The sequence below is a fragment of the Hibiscus syriacus genome, unplaced genomic scaffold (assembly GCF_006381635.1).
Source record: "Hibiscus syriacus cultivar Baekdansim isolate YM2019G1 unplaced genomic scaffold, ASM638163v2 tig00017792_pilon, whole genome shotgun sequence".
Lineage (NCBI taxonomy): Eukaryota > Viridiplantae > Streptophyta > Magnoliopsida > Malvales > Malvaceae > Hibiscus > Hibiscus syriacus.
Window position 1 is genome coordinate 152,579 of NW_024062416.1, and position 16,438 is coordinate 169,016.

Here is a 16,438-nt window from a genome sequence, read left to right on the forward strand (position 1 = left end):
ATGAGATCCACCTTCGAAATAGGTGATGGACTTATGGTATTTGACGCTATCATTGTCGTTACTGAATCGAATTGGCTTTACGTTGTTGACCATATACGGTATGATCTCATTTACCCTCACTCTTATATTCTGTCGAAGAAGCTTAAATGTGTTGCTTGCATCCCAATAACCTTAAACCCAAGTCGGTTGAGTCTCGGTTGAAGTATGTCTGGAGGTGTTCGCTCTTCACCATGACTGGCTAAGGCAGGTGAATTGCTACTACCCTCAAGTCTATTACTTCTCCTTACACTTCGAGGACTCTCACGATTTAACATCTAGTACATAACCATATAACCTTATTAGAAAACAACATACTCATGACTCTATCAGATCATAAACTTTCACTTTTGTTAGCATACATACCTTTTCAAAACATTTTTGACTTCGGTCTAAGCCTAGAATCAACTAAATCTTAACTCTGATACCATTAAATGTAACACCCCAAACTATTCATTTGGTACTTAATAAAATGATTTATATCTACATTGTTGGACATCGAATTCACTGCGGGGGTTCTTATCTCTAAATTCCTAATCCCTTGGGGAATAGAACCTTGTAATTGATTCACTTAATTCACTATAATAGTCCATCCCATCTTGTGGTGGTAATTTGTCCAACTTGAGATACTTGGATCTTCATTCAAATCAATTACAAGGTTCTATTCCCTAAGGGTTTGGGAATTTAGAAGCACTAAACTCATTAGACCTCTCCCAAAACAAATTGAATGGTTCTATCCCCTCTCAAATTGCCAAGCTTTATAGGTTACCATAATTAAACCTCACCTTCAACCAACTCTCCAGTTATGTCCCTAATTTGTCTGCTACTAGACTTCATATTGCTGATAATAGTAATGAATGTTACAAGATTTCTCCTAATCATTTTCAAGGAAACAATGCATTATTGCCTTGTATGAATTCTCTTGTAACCAACAATGCCAAAAAACAATAAAAATCGTTACTATATCAAAATATGCCTCTTTATTGCCATCTTTTCTACTTTCTCCATTCTTTGTTGTTTGTTATTTTAACGGTTTAAGACCGATAACAACCGTGCTGGAGAACAACCGACAAAGAACGGGGACATATGTTCCATATGGAACTACGATGGGAAGATAACCTACGAGGATATCATTGCAGTAATAGAGGATTTCGACTTTTGTTACTGTATCAGAGTCGGTGGTTACAGAAGCGTTTACAGAGCCCAATTCCCTTGTAGAAAAGTTGTTGCCTTGAAGAAACTTCACCGTTTAGAATTTGAAAATCTTGCTTTTGACAAGAGTTTCTGGAATGAAATCAAGTTTCTAACGGAGATACGACATCGAAATATCGTGAAGCTTCATGGATTTTGTCTGCACCGACGCTCCATGTTCTTGATATGCGAATACATGGAGAAAAGGAGTTTATTCTACAACCTAAGAGATGAAGTGGAAACAGTGGAAATGGATTGGACGAAAAGAATTGAGATCATCAAAGGCATGACACATGCTTTGTGTTACTTGCACCATGATTGCACTCCTCCTATAGTTCATCGAGACATATCAAGCAACAATGTTTTGTTGAACTCGAGCTTTCAGGCCTTTGTGGCCGACTTTGGAACTGCTAGAATGTTGGATTTTGATTCATCTAATCACACCATTCTAGTTGGAACTTGTGGTTATATAGCTCCAGGTGATGTTTCCATTTTCTATAACTTCATTTATTAACACTTCTTTTAGAAGTGTATATAATTAATTGAATTTCTTTTAATTTGATTTATGCCTGCAGAACTTGCCTATAATATGGTTGTCACCGAAAAATGTGATGTGTATAGTTTTGGAGCAGTGACACTGAAAACATTGATGGGAAAACATCCAGAAGAAGTGTTGTCGCAGTTGTCATCACCATTTTCTTTGGTGAATATTAAGTTAATTGATGTGTTAGACAGTCGTTTACCACTTCCGACAAGCCAACTTGTTGCACAAAATCTTGTTCAAGTTGCTACGTTGGCGTTTGCTTGCTTAAATCAACAATCGAAGCTGCGACCAACAATGAAAGAAGTATGCAAAGAGTTCCTTTCTCGCCAAACATCCTTGAAAGTTTCCCTTCGGATGATTTCTTTGTTTCAACTCGTGAAGAATGAAATGCATATAAGAGAAAGTTCTGAAACTTGTCATGTATAAAATCTTCAAGGGATGTTTCAATAAAGAGTTGCTTACCGTTATTTAGATAGTGTTTATTATTCTTTTTGATTAATACATCTTTTTCCATTGTAATGAAATCTATAGCTCTAATGACTAAAGTAATACAATACTTTAATATTTATAGAGTGGACACAATAATATCAACTTTGAGATATTGCAATAAAGACTTCTACATATGAGTAATCATCACATTAGTTCATGGTTGAGCCTTTTGTCGAGATGTTTCTCTGTCCTTGCAACGGAGAGTGCAAATCGTACACCCCAGACGGTGTAACTAATCTCGAAAAAGTAATTGTTTATCCCCCATGAATTATATTAAACACCAAATTGTAGAGTCGCCACCAATCTTTTATTCGGTGTGATTGGTCACCTAAATGTCATATTATTTTAATGAAAATTCCTAAGAATAATATTAAAATAATACAACTCGGTATGCTTTACCAGAAAAAATGAGTTCGGGAGTCGGTTACGTATGGAAAAGAATTAGCATTTCAACAACGCCCAAAATTGATACTTGTATTTATTAATTAAATGTCTCTGCAGTAAACTATAAATTTATTTTTTAAGCTTAATATAAATGAATATTTAATATAAATATTATTAGTCTTATTATATTATAATTATATAGATTAAATTAATAAAAATATTATAATTAATAAATAGTGATTAAAATAGAAATATTAAAATTAATTACCCTAATTTCAAAATACTATTAGAATCATGATAAATATAAGTTTTTTATTTATCAAACGGTAAAGATCAATCAAATTACCCTAATTCATCACAACGTTACAAATATAATCACTTCTTATAATATTGTGACAATATTAAAGGCAATCATGTACAATTAATCAAATCATGATAATTAGCTTGGTGGTGTACTGGAGTGCTCTTCGAGTATTGGGGCAGAGAAGGGTGACCTTTTGTTGTGGGGACTTGTGTAACACCCATTTCCCGTATACGTTTACATACACAAGTCATAGGTGTCACATGACTTTTAAAAACATTCACCCATTTGTAAAACCCATATAATTTTGTTTTGGAATTTAAAACCAAAAACCTTTTAGTACAACAATAAAACAGTCGTTGAAACATATTACCAAAGTTATCACTTTAAATACATTCTAGAGCAATTTTTCTTAATTTCGATTACATGCCATTAATTTTTCAAAATAACATGATTGTCATACTGTTACTGATGAGAGTCAACCTTAGATTAATGATAGTTGTTCCTGCTCCCAGTACCCGATTAGTCTTTGTTGTTACCTACGCGTGAAGTCAACACACGTTAAATATATACTTAGTGAGACATAATATTGTAAAGAAACGACAATTTATACATAATTATCTCATGACTATATAATGACGAATTAAACCGCATACTCCATAAGGATCAGATAAATCATTCTCAGTTAAACCAAATTTCTTTCATCCAATCACCGAAATTATTCTTAGTAGGCCCAACATATTTATCCTTCTGAATATTTTTCCCAATTATTCTTTATTTGCTCTATATACTTTAAATGATAAAGTAATATACATTTATTGCACCAAAATGCCAATTGGTCATTTATCTTTTATACTTATCATGATCGACAACTTATATACCGTTAATACACCGTTATGTATTTTCATTTGTAGCATCATTTCATGCCAATTATGCATTGCTATGCATTTTCATTTATGTTATCATTTCATACCAATTATGCATTGTTATGAATTTTTATCTATGACATCATTTCCTACCAATTATGTATTGTTATACATATTCATTTTTGGTATCATTTCCTACCAATTATGTATTGTTATTCATTTTTATTTATGGTATCCTTTCATATCAATTATGTATTGTTATTCATTTTTATTTATGATATCATTTCATACCAATTATGCATTGTTATACATTTCATATATGACATCCTTTCATGTCATTAATGCACCGTTATACATTTCATATATGTCATCCTTTCATGCCGATAATGCATCGTTATGCATTTCATATATGGTATCCTCTCATGTCGATAATGCACAGTTATGCATTTCATATATGGCATCCTTTCATGCCTTAATTCATCCTTTCATGCAATTCATTTATGGCATTCATTCATGTATTTCATCTATGAATAACATATTTAATACTCTAAAACATATAATGATAACATATTTAATACTATAAAACATATATTAATTTAAATCATTCTAATTTGAATCATTATGAATATTCTTCATCTCAGATAATTACAATAAATTTACTTACCTTGCTTGCCTTGCTATTATATCCATAACACAAATTTGATTACTCAAATACTTTATCTTTTCCTTTCGTTTTGCTTGACTCGGGTATTTTATTATGATCTACATGAGCATCCATTAAAAACATATATCATACTAAATGTTAGTATATTGCCTAACATTTATACTTTAATAATATTCACAAGTATTAGTATTTAAATTTCTTTAACAATTTTAGCTTATCTTATAATTTATGTCTCAATAGTATCGGTACCCCTTACATGGTATCGATACTTCTATATTGTGGTACCGATACTCCCTCTCAGTATCGATACTCCCTCTCAGTATCGATACTCCCCTCTTAGTATCGATACCAATTGTATCAGTATCGATACTGTTCACCTGATTCTTCCAATTTTTAAGCCTATAGTATCGGTATTATTCTATCAGTATCGATACTCTTACCCAAATTTTCTATTTTTCAGCCTAATTCTTACCCAATTTTGGTTATATTTCCTTATGTTTACACCCAACAATACTATTAAACTCTTCTTTACTTATCCCAACTAATTTTTCTTCATTTAGCTTCTTAAAATATCTAAAATTTTCCAAGAACATTTCAATCTAAAAATCACATCATTTTTTCTAACATGTTTTTAAACCCATCCAATACTTCTAATCTCTCATTTACTTCATTGACAAGTCAAATATGCTAGTAAACATCAATAAAAACTCATATATCAACATATTTTTTAAAACCCCATTTTCTCAAATCTAAAATAATCTACCATTCTATTAGTTTTAATCTTATTCAACCCTTCCTTAAACCTCTAGGATGCTCAATGTTTCAAAAACAACAAAAAACAAAAGGAAAGACTTGCCCTATGAAATCTTACCTTTGGCTATGGAGGAGAGCCTTACACGGGAAGAAAAAGTAAAAGAGATAACTATTTTAGCTTTCACTTTCTCCTTTTTCACCTCTTTAAATCCCTAAAAAAAATTGATTTTAAATGCATTTCCCTTTAAAGGACCAAAATGCCCTCTTTATTCTTCCATTGTTACTAATTGGTCTTAAACACTATTTCTAAATCATTTTTGATCCTTTATCATTTATTCAATTTAATCCTCCAATTTTTAAATATTTTCAATAAAGTTACTGACCTGATAGTTGGGGTATTACAACTTGGGCGGCTACCCTAGGGCTAGGGTTAGACCTGAGTCGAGTTTAGTTTGGGCCCCGGGTTAGGTTTGGTATTTTAGGCATTTGGGTCGGGTTTTGGGTTCTGGTTGGGTTTTATGTTCTGGTTGAGTTTTAGGTATGAGACTTGAGGCCCGGTTATAAAAATAATAAAAAATGACGATCACAGCTGCTCCTCTTTGCTTATTGTTTTGAAATGGGAATGAAGCAAATATAATGGAGCTTCATTTTTATCTCAATCTTCGTTCTTCAAGTTACGGGTTCTTCTCATCATGATCTTTCTACAGGAAATGTTAGTCCCTCGAGTGAGACGTTACTGATTCAAAATGCCGTGAATCGAGAAAAGGTTGAATAAGTTCTTCTCATTATGAATTCTCTACAGGAAACATTGGTCCCTCTTGTGAGGCGTTGCTGATTCGAAATGCCATGAATCGAGCAAAAGTTGAACAAGTTCTTCATTACGAACTTCTTCTCCATTGGCGTTAATCCCTCAAGTGAGGCGTCGCTAATTCAAAATGTCGTTAATCTAGCAAAGGCTGAACAAGTTCTTCATTATAACTTCTTCTCATTAGAAATGTTGATTGGTTTATCTTCTTTTTGAGGAGTTTTAAACTGAAATCATCTTCTTCATCATGCATTCGTGAAATGAAATATTTGCTAACTTTTTTAATTCCTGTCAAATATTCAACATTCATGAGGAAAATAAATGAATGAAAAGAAACTTGTTTGAAGAAGAACTATCTCAGATTAGATGAAATTTGTTTCGAGGGAAAACTATTTCAAGTGAGATAAAGTTTGTTTTAAGAAAATCAATTTCAAGTGAGATAAACTTTTTGTTTCAAGTGAAACAATTTCAAATTTTATATTTCAAAGAAAACTTTCTCAAGCGAGATGAAATTTGTTTTAAGAAAAACAATCTCGAGTAAAATAAATTTTTTTGTTTCGAGTAAAAACTGTTTAAAGTGAGACAAAGTTTGTTTTAAGAAAAACAATCTCAAGTGAGATAAAATTTATGTTTCGAGTGAAATTTGTCTCAAGCGAGACAGTTTGTTTTAAGAAAAACAATCTCAAGTGAGATAAAATTTCTGGTTCGGGTGAAAATTGTCTCAAGCGAGACAGTTTTTATTAAGAAAAACATTCTCATGTGAGAAAAAATTTATGTTTCGAGTGAAAACTGTCTCAAGCGAGAAACAATTTGTTTTAAGAAAAACTATCTCGAGTGAGATAAAATTTTGTTTCGAATGAAAAATATCTCAAGTGAGACAAAGTTTGTTTTAAGAAAAACAATCTCAAGTGAGAAATTTTTTTGTTTCGAGTGAAAAATGTCTTAAGCAAGGCAAAGTTTGTTTTAAGAAAAACTATATTGAGTGAGATAAAATTTATGATATTTTCTTGAAAATGTTAAATTTGAAGATGGTTGCTCATTCTCACTAAAGAATCCTAGTTGTCTTTAAGAAGGAAATGATTTCAAGCGAAATTTTAATGCATCCTCATAAGAGGAGAAAAACAAAGTTTTTATGGCATAAGGTGATGAATGTTTGATGTAATGATGCAAAATCATGTATGTTTATGTTGATGCATGTTTTCTTAACTAATGGCAGTGAAGAGGTGTTCAAGCAATCTTGGTTATCTTCTTAATCTGTTCGCCTTCATTCTCCTCCCACACCAAGGTGTACCATTGTATTTCTTTGCAAAAAAAATTGCTTTTCTTGCTCCTTAACATTCAAATTCTTTGCCCCAATTTCTGAGTCTGAATTTCTAATTATGTGGGACCTCTATCAATTTCCAAGATACACTCCCTATAGAGATTGTCTTGTTTGAAAATATTTTATTTTTATTTTTCAAAAATATGAAAAGCCTATTGAAGAGAAGAAATCATGACTTCTTTTAAGCTCACAATTGAAGCAAATTACATATCATGAGTTCACTAAATATCAAAATAATCAATATCTCTTTTAATGTTTCAAAGTTATACTCTTTGACAAGTGTCATAATTGATGAGTTGGTTTCAGGTTAGCTCCCTAAAGTTTATAAGGTTTCAGTCATCAAGATGTCATTTCTTTCTTGGTCATTATGAACCTTACGACATGCCCCTCTTTCTTAGCTTGGTATTTTAACCGGATGCGGACAAAATGATGCAACTAGCACAATCAATTACTAGACTTCTAGAACATTTCTATATCGATTTTCTGAAATCTTTCATTTGTTCAAGCTTAATAGACTTCCTTTAGAAGAGGTAGTGTAGGGAAATCAGTCTAAACATAAAATTCATGAGTGTTTGTGTGAAGTTGACTATAACATGTGTTCCTCAACTCCCTTAGTCTATTTTCATCGAAACTCATTATTTTGATCAAGCATAAGCATTATAGCCTTTATTTATGGGAATTTATTTAATTTGTCTTTGTTCAGGCATAATTAAAGGATTCATCTCATCACAAAGTCTTCGACTTGACAATCACAGTGGAGCAAACACCGAAGTGTCATGTATCTGATCAATGTCATGGTTTGATTACAGTCCATTCATAAAGCCAGGGCCTTTGAGTTGCCTCTATAACCAATTGCTTTAGTATAATATCTTAGCTTTATTGTATAATCTATAATAATAATAATTAACCTTTTGAGTATTCAGATTTAGGATTTCTTAAGCTCATCGAGAATAACCTATTATAGTCTAGGTGTCTTTGATGGTCAGTAAATCCCCATTTAGAGTTATATTCCCAAACAACTTACCTAAACTAAATTCGTTTACTCCACCATTCCATTTGCTAAGATTAGTATCATCACTGAACGTCTTCAAAAGAAGTGTAGTCTAGGCAGTTTTGCAATGTCATACACAAGAGATGCCCCATTTTGTCCGCTCCTATTCATACTTGAATGCCAAGCCTCTTGATCATTTCCTCATGCGAGGAGAAAGCTATATTGATCCCTGCAAGAGAAGGGTATAGTGTTCAAATGTATTTTCTGGGGTAAGGTCAAGGGTCTTTGTTTTATTAGTTTTCAATCTTGTCACTTTGTCAAAGATCTATAACTCTAATTTTTTTAAAGAGCTTTTAATCCAATTGATACTTAAAGAATTTCAAGATTGAATTTTACTCTTTGATCATACCTTAGAATGTAGCATTTTATTTAAGATGTTCGATTGTAAAGTGACTTGCAAACATTTTAACAAAAAGAGAGAAAATAAATTCAAACAAGACAATATGTGAGTGCATCAAAAGTTCCTAGTGCCTACAATGATTTTTCTTGGTTTGCAACAGAAGGCCTCATCATTCATCAAATGTCCACGCCCCTGAATCAATTAAATTTTGAATCTTGTGCTTCAATGCCCCACAATTCTTAGTAGTATGCCCTGAGCTTCCCATGTGGTAGCTACATACTGTATTAACATCATACCCTTCAGGAAATGGGTTTTTTTTGGTTTAGACTGAACTAGAGTCACGAGATTCTTCTTAACTAGTAATGGGAGCAATTCTTCATATGTCATTGGAATTTCATCAATAGGAGTATTCTCTCGGGCCATTCTACAAGGTTTGGTCCCATGATTGGCTAAATAAGACCTCACTGTATTGACCTCAGCTCCTTTCTCGACGTCAAAGCCTCTTATCTTGCCATTCTTGATAGTTGTTTCGATCATTTCTCCACACATGAGGATGTCAGATACATTCTTAGTGGCAGCTCCTATCATGTGATTAATATAGGGAGATTTTAATGTACTGGTGACCAAAGTAGGATGCACTTGAAAGGTAACGTCCCTCCATAGTTACGAATATTGTCGGAAGCTCTCGTTGCACTTTATCTCCATGTTTTGCAACGTTGCTCGATCAGGGGCCATATCAATCATGTGCTTGTATTGACCCAAAAAGGCTTGAGCTAAGCCTTTTCAAGAACAGATTTGAGTATGTTTTAGCTGGTTATACCATTTGGAAGCATGTCCAAATAAACTGTCTTAAAAACAGTGGATCAACAACTTTTCATTCTCCACATAGCCAGCCATTTGGTGACAGTACATGGTGATATGGGATGGACATGTAGTCCCATTGTACTTATCAAAATCTAGACTTTAAACTTTGATGGGAGAACCACACCGGGAGCTAAACGTAGCTATTTGGCGTCAAACCCATAGACTCGACCCTCTCTTTAGATTTTATCACCTCTTCTATATTTTTTAGTATTTGGGTATAATTTTCCTTTTCAGCTAATTCATTCAAGCCAGTGACCTTATTATCAATACAGAGTTCACCTAGCTTCAACCTAGAAGCAACAGGACAATTAGTGGGGAATGAAGCTCCAACATGATATTGTGGGTTCTCTACAGTGAAGCATATTGGTGATCGGGTTCCTTGATACGTAGAGGTGTGCTCAAGAATGCGAACAAGTGTAAAACCCGAAGAATGTGTGGGGTCTTCCACAAGAGTCTTTACAGCGGTCAAATGTCTCCTAAATTTCTTCCACCTTCCTCAGTATATAGAGCTGAGAGTCTGCGATCTTAGCCTCAATATGTGCCAAATTGCTCCTCACTTATGCTTGTATCTATTTATACTCTCTCTTAATTTTGGCTAGTCTATCCTCTGTTTCTTTAGGCATTTTTCCTGTGTCGTACGGATGTTGAGCATTCTTACTACTTGTATGAACCAAGATCACTGCGATCGAAAACCTTATCTTGAAATTTTTATTTTAATGAATGAATGTTTTAATGCATAATTTGGAAATTTATTAAGCAATTCAAATGTCATGCAAAATGAATGTATACAAAAGCCATTGATCCCAAAAATAAAATACAATAAAGCACACAACAAGACACCAGGAAATCCAATTAGTGAAATAATGATCAAATAAAAGAAATGTATGTTTAAATTTTTTTTGAAATGATTAAATTTAATCGGTAAATAAACCATGAATATAGTGAATAAAGCATACAGATAAAATTAGAACCCTAACCGCATACATTCTAGTTCTCTTAAGCTATCCACGTGGCTCTAGCGGGTAGGTATACTAAATTCTCTACATGAGGTTGGGTTCTAGAAAAGGGTTCCCGATCCATCTTTACAACATGCTAAGGTTGACTCTGATTATGGTCCATTACAGACTCGCAAATTGGATTCGGCCTAGGGGATCATACCGCTAAAAGCATGTCTCGGAACCGATATCCGGACATGCAACTTAGGATGATTTCCTGTAATACTTTATCAGATTCACACAGGGAAGTCCAATGCTCCTCATGAGGTATGACGTTTCTCCCTACTAAGGTAAACCGGGATTGAGCTCACGTTTAGAGCTATGATGTGCCACAGTCCTAAATAATTTCACGGTATTTTAAGCATTGACCAGAGATAAAGTATTTTTTTCTTTTGAAATAACATAATGAACGTAAATTAAAATAAGATCAAAGTCATAATTTTCATAATCCTAAATACAAGGTAACAAACTCGTGGCTCGACTCTCAAGTTGTTTTAAAAATAAAACGTCATTAGCAGAGTTGCCAAGCTGTCGACACTGTTTTTTGCCCGGGCGGAGAAAGATCGATACCGACTTGGGGGTTTTTATTTGAAATTTTTTTTAAAATGTGAGGAGTCGCCACTAATCATTTAAGGTGAGATTGGAACACCATAAAAATCAGAAGATTTTAACAAAACATTTTATTTTTATCAAAATACCAAGTTTTAAGGTATATGAAAATTCATAAATCATGTTTAAGAGTCGGTTACGCGTGGGGAAAGATTAGTGCCGCCACAAACGTCCAAAAATTGGTACTTAGTTGATTACCCTATATTTAGAATCGAAAATATTGAGTTCAAACTTTATTTAATTTAAAAATCATTGCGGATGCAAAGTTGAAAAGGGTATTCGTTTATTAAGGCCGCTATAACATTCACCCTTAGCATAAATGTGAGAGATAAACTATTGTGCCTAATAATCGAACATTTCCTTAATTTTAGAAATCAATGTGCGATCTTGAAAAGGATGTTGACCTATTTCGGGAATCACCAGTAGTCACCCCTGAGCATACTTGCGGGAAATATACCATTAATTTCCTAATAAGTGAACATTACCTTAGGTTTAAAAATAAAATACAATCAAACAAATTTTTATTCATCCTAATTAAGCTAAGGGTAAATTAAGGTTTTTTCTAACTTAAAGTGTCAGTTTATGAAATTTAAAGAACCTAGAAGTTCAAGACAAAATGTAGGTCATAATATTAATCCTATTTAATTTTTAAATCAATTATTGAATCGAATTACTGAGATGGTCCCTTGAGCATTTATGCGAGGGTCAACTCGAATTATTCCCTAAATTAAGAGGTTTATATTGAAATCTAGCTAAAAATGAAGGTTCTATTTAACCTATTTGATTATGTCAATCTTAAAGGTCTAATTGAAGTTCAGTGGCTAAAAGGTCAAAGATCTAAAATATCGAGTTCTAAGAGACTAAAAGTTTAAGGACCTAAACCAATGGTTTTTAAAAGTTTGTGTACTAATTAATAAACCAAAATCCTAAATATTATCTAAATGAACCTATTAAACGAAACTAAGCCTAAAGTATTTTTTTAGAAAATATTGATGATTAATAAATTTTAAAAAGTCGAGCAATCGATTCGAGTAATCGGGTCTCTTATATGGAAACTCGACTAAAATTGCTCCCTAATTAATAAATAGGATGTCGTCCTAATTTCTAAGTTCGATTATAGCGTTAACCTTATCTACGAGCTAAATCTAAAAAATAAAATTATGAAATAATGAATCATTTTAAACCTAATTAAAATAATAAAAACAGAAAAAACACAACATATAAAATAAAATAAGCATAAATACAAGGACTAAATTGTATAAACATTAAATTACCAAGCTAAAAAATTAAATTAGATATATAATATGGGCTAAATTAAACAAATTGAAATTTAATGGCTAAATCTAAAAAATATAATAGGGATTAAAATGTAAAAAAAATAGAAACTACAGGGACCTAAACATGATTATCCATTTTACTTAAGCCTAAAATAACATGTTAAACTAAAAATGGAAAAATACAAAACCAGTCCACCAAATTAAAAAGGTCATTACAAATGACCAAAGTGTAAAAAAAGCTAAAGTTAAAGGGACTAAAAAGTGAATATACCAAAAATTATAAAGCATTCATGTAAATGGGTAAATTACAGAAGCGTCCCTACAGGTGACCACTTTACAAAAACACGCTAAAAGTGGAGGGACCTCAATGTCATTTACCCCTAAATTATCACTATAAATAACAATTTTTCTTTTTTTCATTTGAGACCAAAACACACAAAAAAGAGAAAAAGTTTTCCCTTCTCTCATTGTCCGGCCCACTATCGTCTGTTGTTCGGTCGTCACACAAGGCGGTTGGAAAACCCAAAACACCCCCTAAAACGTAGATATATCCATTAGGCTTTTTTTAAGGCCAAAACCACAGAAAAAAGGCTCATAAACTACCTGAAAACAACCTAAACTCTTCGACTCCTCGGAATTCGACGACGCCTTTCCGACTCAAGTAATATTTGAATCTGTTTTTTTTTGTATTTTACTGTGAAAATGGTTTGGATGATTGCTATTTCGAAATAAAACATTTTCTCTTTTTTACTCGATTGCCAAAACTAAAAGCCCTTTTCATTCACTGTTTTTTGTTGTTGTTGAAACTAATATAAAAAAGTTCATTTTTTCGATGTTGTTTGAAACTGAAAGAAAGCCTTTTTTTCATTCAGATTTGAGAAGATTTTTTTTACAGTTGATATTCGAAACATAACAAAAAAGAAAAAAGAATTATTATTGCTCAAAAATAAAAAAGGAATAATCTTTAAACTCTATTTATTTGCTTATGGGTTTGTCAAAAACAGAGAGAGACTACATGATTTTGCTTGGGGTTTTTATACCCATTTACAGATAAATGAATCATTACAAATTTTTTTCGTTTGCTTGATTTGTGTTTTCTTCAGGAGTTGCGTGAAGCTAGGTGGAGGTGGTGGCGTGCTGGAGTGTTCTTCGGTATTGGGGCAGAGAATGGTGGCCTTTGGTTGGGGAACTTGGGTGACTACCCTAGGGCTAGGGTTAGACCCGGGTTGGGTTTGGTATTTTAGGCATTTGGGTTCTAGTTGGGTTTTATGTTCTGGTTGGGTTTTGGGTCTGAGACTTGAGGCCCGGTTGTAAAAATAATAAATAAGAATGGCAATCACTATAAAAATAAGTGTCCAAATTATACCTCTTTCTCATATAGGTGCCTAATTTTTTTTGGTCAATTTAAGAGCCTAACGTTTCTAATGTTTTCAATTTAGGTGTCTCAACCATAATAAACATTAAAAAAAATTATCAACCACTCCGAATGTGACACGTGGTACCTTTATAAATTTTTAAAAATTTCATTTTTAAAAATTTAAATTTTTTTATTTTTTTTTAAAATCCCATAATATTTCTAAAATATCACAAAAGTCCCAAAATAGTTAATTCCAAAGCATCCACCCCACCCACTGACCGTCCATTATCGTTGTCGCCCCCATTGTATGTCTACCCATCACCTGTCAATTGTGGTTTCAAATCCCCAAAATCCATAAATAAACCCTAAATCCCTGAATTATAACACCATCCATCCTAATCGGTGGGTGAGTGATTGGAGGGTGGTCGATGGGATAGTGGCCTACAGGTAGGGTTGCACATTTGTCGGATTTCAATCCGATCCGGATCGATTTTTATCCGATCCGGTTTTTTGCCATAGAAAAAAAACCGGTTTATAAAATAACCGGTTCGATTTCTAACCGGTTTGGAGGGCCGGATATCCTAACCGGTGTAACCGGTTTCGATTTTAAAAAAACCGGTTTTTTAAAAAACCGGTTATAAAAAAACCGATTTTAATATTATTAAAATTACATCGTCATCAATTGCAACAAAGTTTACGATAATTTGTTGAAAATATTTTGATATTTCGATATAATAAATTAAGTTAAATGAATTTTAAGATTTTCCAAATGATTTTCTAAGTATATTCGATATAATTATTCAAATATCAAAACATTACTCCAAATATTTCAAAAATCATTTTTAATCCTTACTTAAGTGTAAAATTAAGTTTTAATCTTAAAACAATTTCAAAATAATCTTTCAAAGTATTTCGAACCATTTCAAAGCCAAAAATTCCAGATTGCTCATAGGGAACTGATTCCCCCTAAGGGAGCATCGATTCCTCCCTGAATGGTTTGGCTCCGAGATTTCCAGAATGCTCGGAGGGAATCGATTCCCCCATAGGGGGTACCGATTCCCCCCTATTCAACGGTCGAAATATTTGAATTTTACACTTAGGGAACCGATTCCCTATGAGAGGGAACCGATTCCCTATGAGAGGGTACCGATTCCCCCACGCTCCAAGCATTTTTATTAAATGTTTTCACACTTAAACGGCTATATTATCTTCATTAATTATCACTAACGTTCAGAAGTAAATTCAAGGTGTATTTAAGCAAGCTTATAAGCCATTGATCAAAGACAAGAAACATCAAGCAACTAGAATCAAGAGAGAATCAAAGAGAAAGCATCAAACCTCAAGTTCGATAAATTCAAATACTTAATTGAAATACTTAATTAACTCAACATAATTGAAATACTTAAATACTTCCAAGTTTGATAAATTCAAATACTTAAAAACTTCCAAGTTCGATAAATTCAAATACTTAAAAACTTCAAGTTCGATAATTGAAACAAAGTTTACGATAATTGAAATAAAGTTTAAAAATAAACTACATTGACATCTCTTCTTCATCATCTTCTCACATTCTTCGTTTAGAGGGGATATTCCAAGTTTGACTTCTTCAATGTGTAAGTTTGCTTCCAAATCGGCATCAATTGCATCTTCTAGGGTGGTGATATGTTGCTTACGAGCCGCTCCATCCAAATAATCCTTTAAACAAATGCATACTTCCACCGACTCGGGACTTAGTCTTGATCTCCATTGCGATATAACCCTGCCACTAACAGAAAAAGCGGATTCCGAAGCTACCGTAGAAGCTTGGACGGTTAGTAAATCACGGGCCATGGCGGCTAGAATCGGAAATTGTGCTTCCTTTTCTTTCCACCAAGCCAAAATATCCAAACTTTCAAACTCTTCAAATGTCATTTTTGATAGAAAATCGCATGACATGTAATTTCCCAACTCGCTACTTGGGGTGGTAGTACGTGATCGTTTGGATTGGGAATTTACAAGAGTGTTAAAAAGATTCAAATTTATGTTACTTGGACGTCTACTAGATGATTCCGCATTCATTCTCATTTGATCGTGTATTACACTACTTGATCCGTATTTAGTTAAATAAATTACAAACATGTCTCGAAAACATTTGTTAAAATAATTTATTTGGTTTTGGACAAAGTTGGGTTCATCATCGGTTAGATTAAAAGCAAACGCAATTTGTTCAATTAGTGTTTTAACCCCACCAACATTTAACGTTGGGTTTAAAGCGGCGGCACAAGTAAAAATGGGGGGAATCTCCTTAAAATATTTTAAAAGTTTTTCCTTCATTGCAAAGCCAATTTCTTGAAAAATTTCGGTTTCAAAGTCATTTAGTCGGGTAGTCAACAAAAATATTTGATTAAGAACCAACGGGCTAGTAGGGTAATAAACACCGGATAAAAAAGTTGTTGCATTTTTAAAAACCTCAAGCAAATCGGTTATTTTGGCTATAGTTTCCTAACTCGAATCCGGATAAATGTTTGGGACATGACCCCTCTCGAAAAGCCGATCGTGAAATGTTTGCAATGTTTCCCTTTGCCTTAAGGCAGTATGCATCATCATCCAAG

The 16,438-nt window shown here is 33.1% G+C and overlaps 1 pseudogene; it reads left to right on the plus strand.

Annotated features, from left to right (window-relative positions):
• LOC120208858 lies at positions 1-2,241 on the plus strand (annotated as a pseudogene).
• The last annotated feature ends 14,197 nt before the right edge of the window (positions 2,242-16,438 follow it).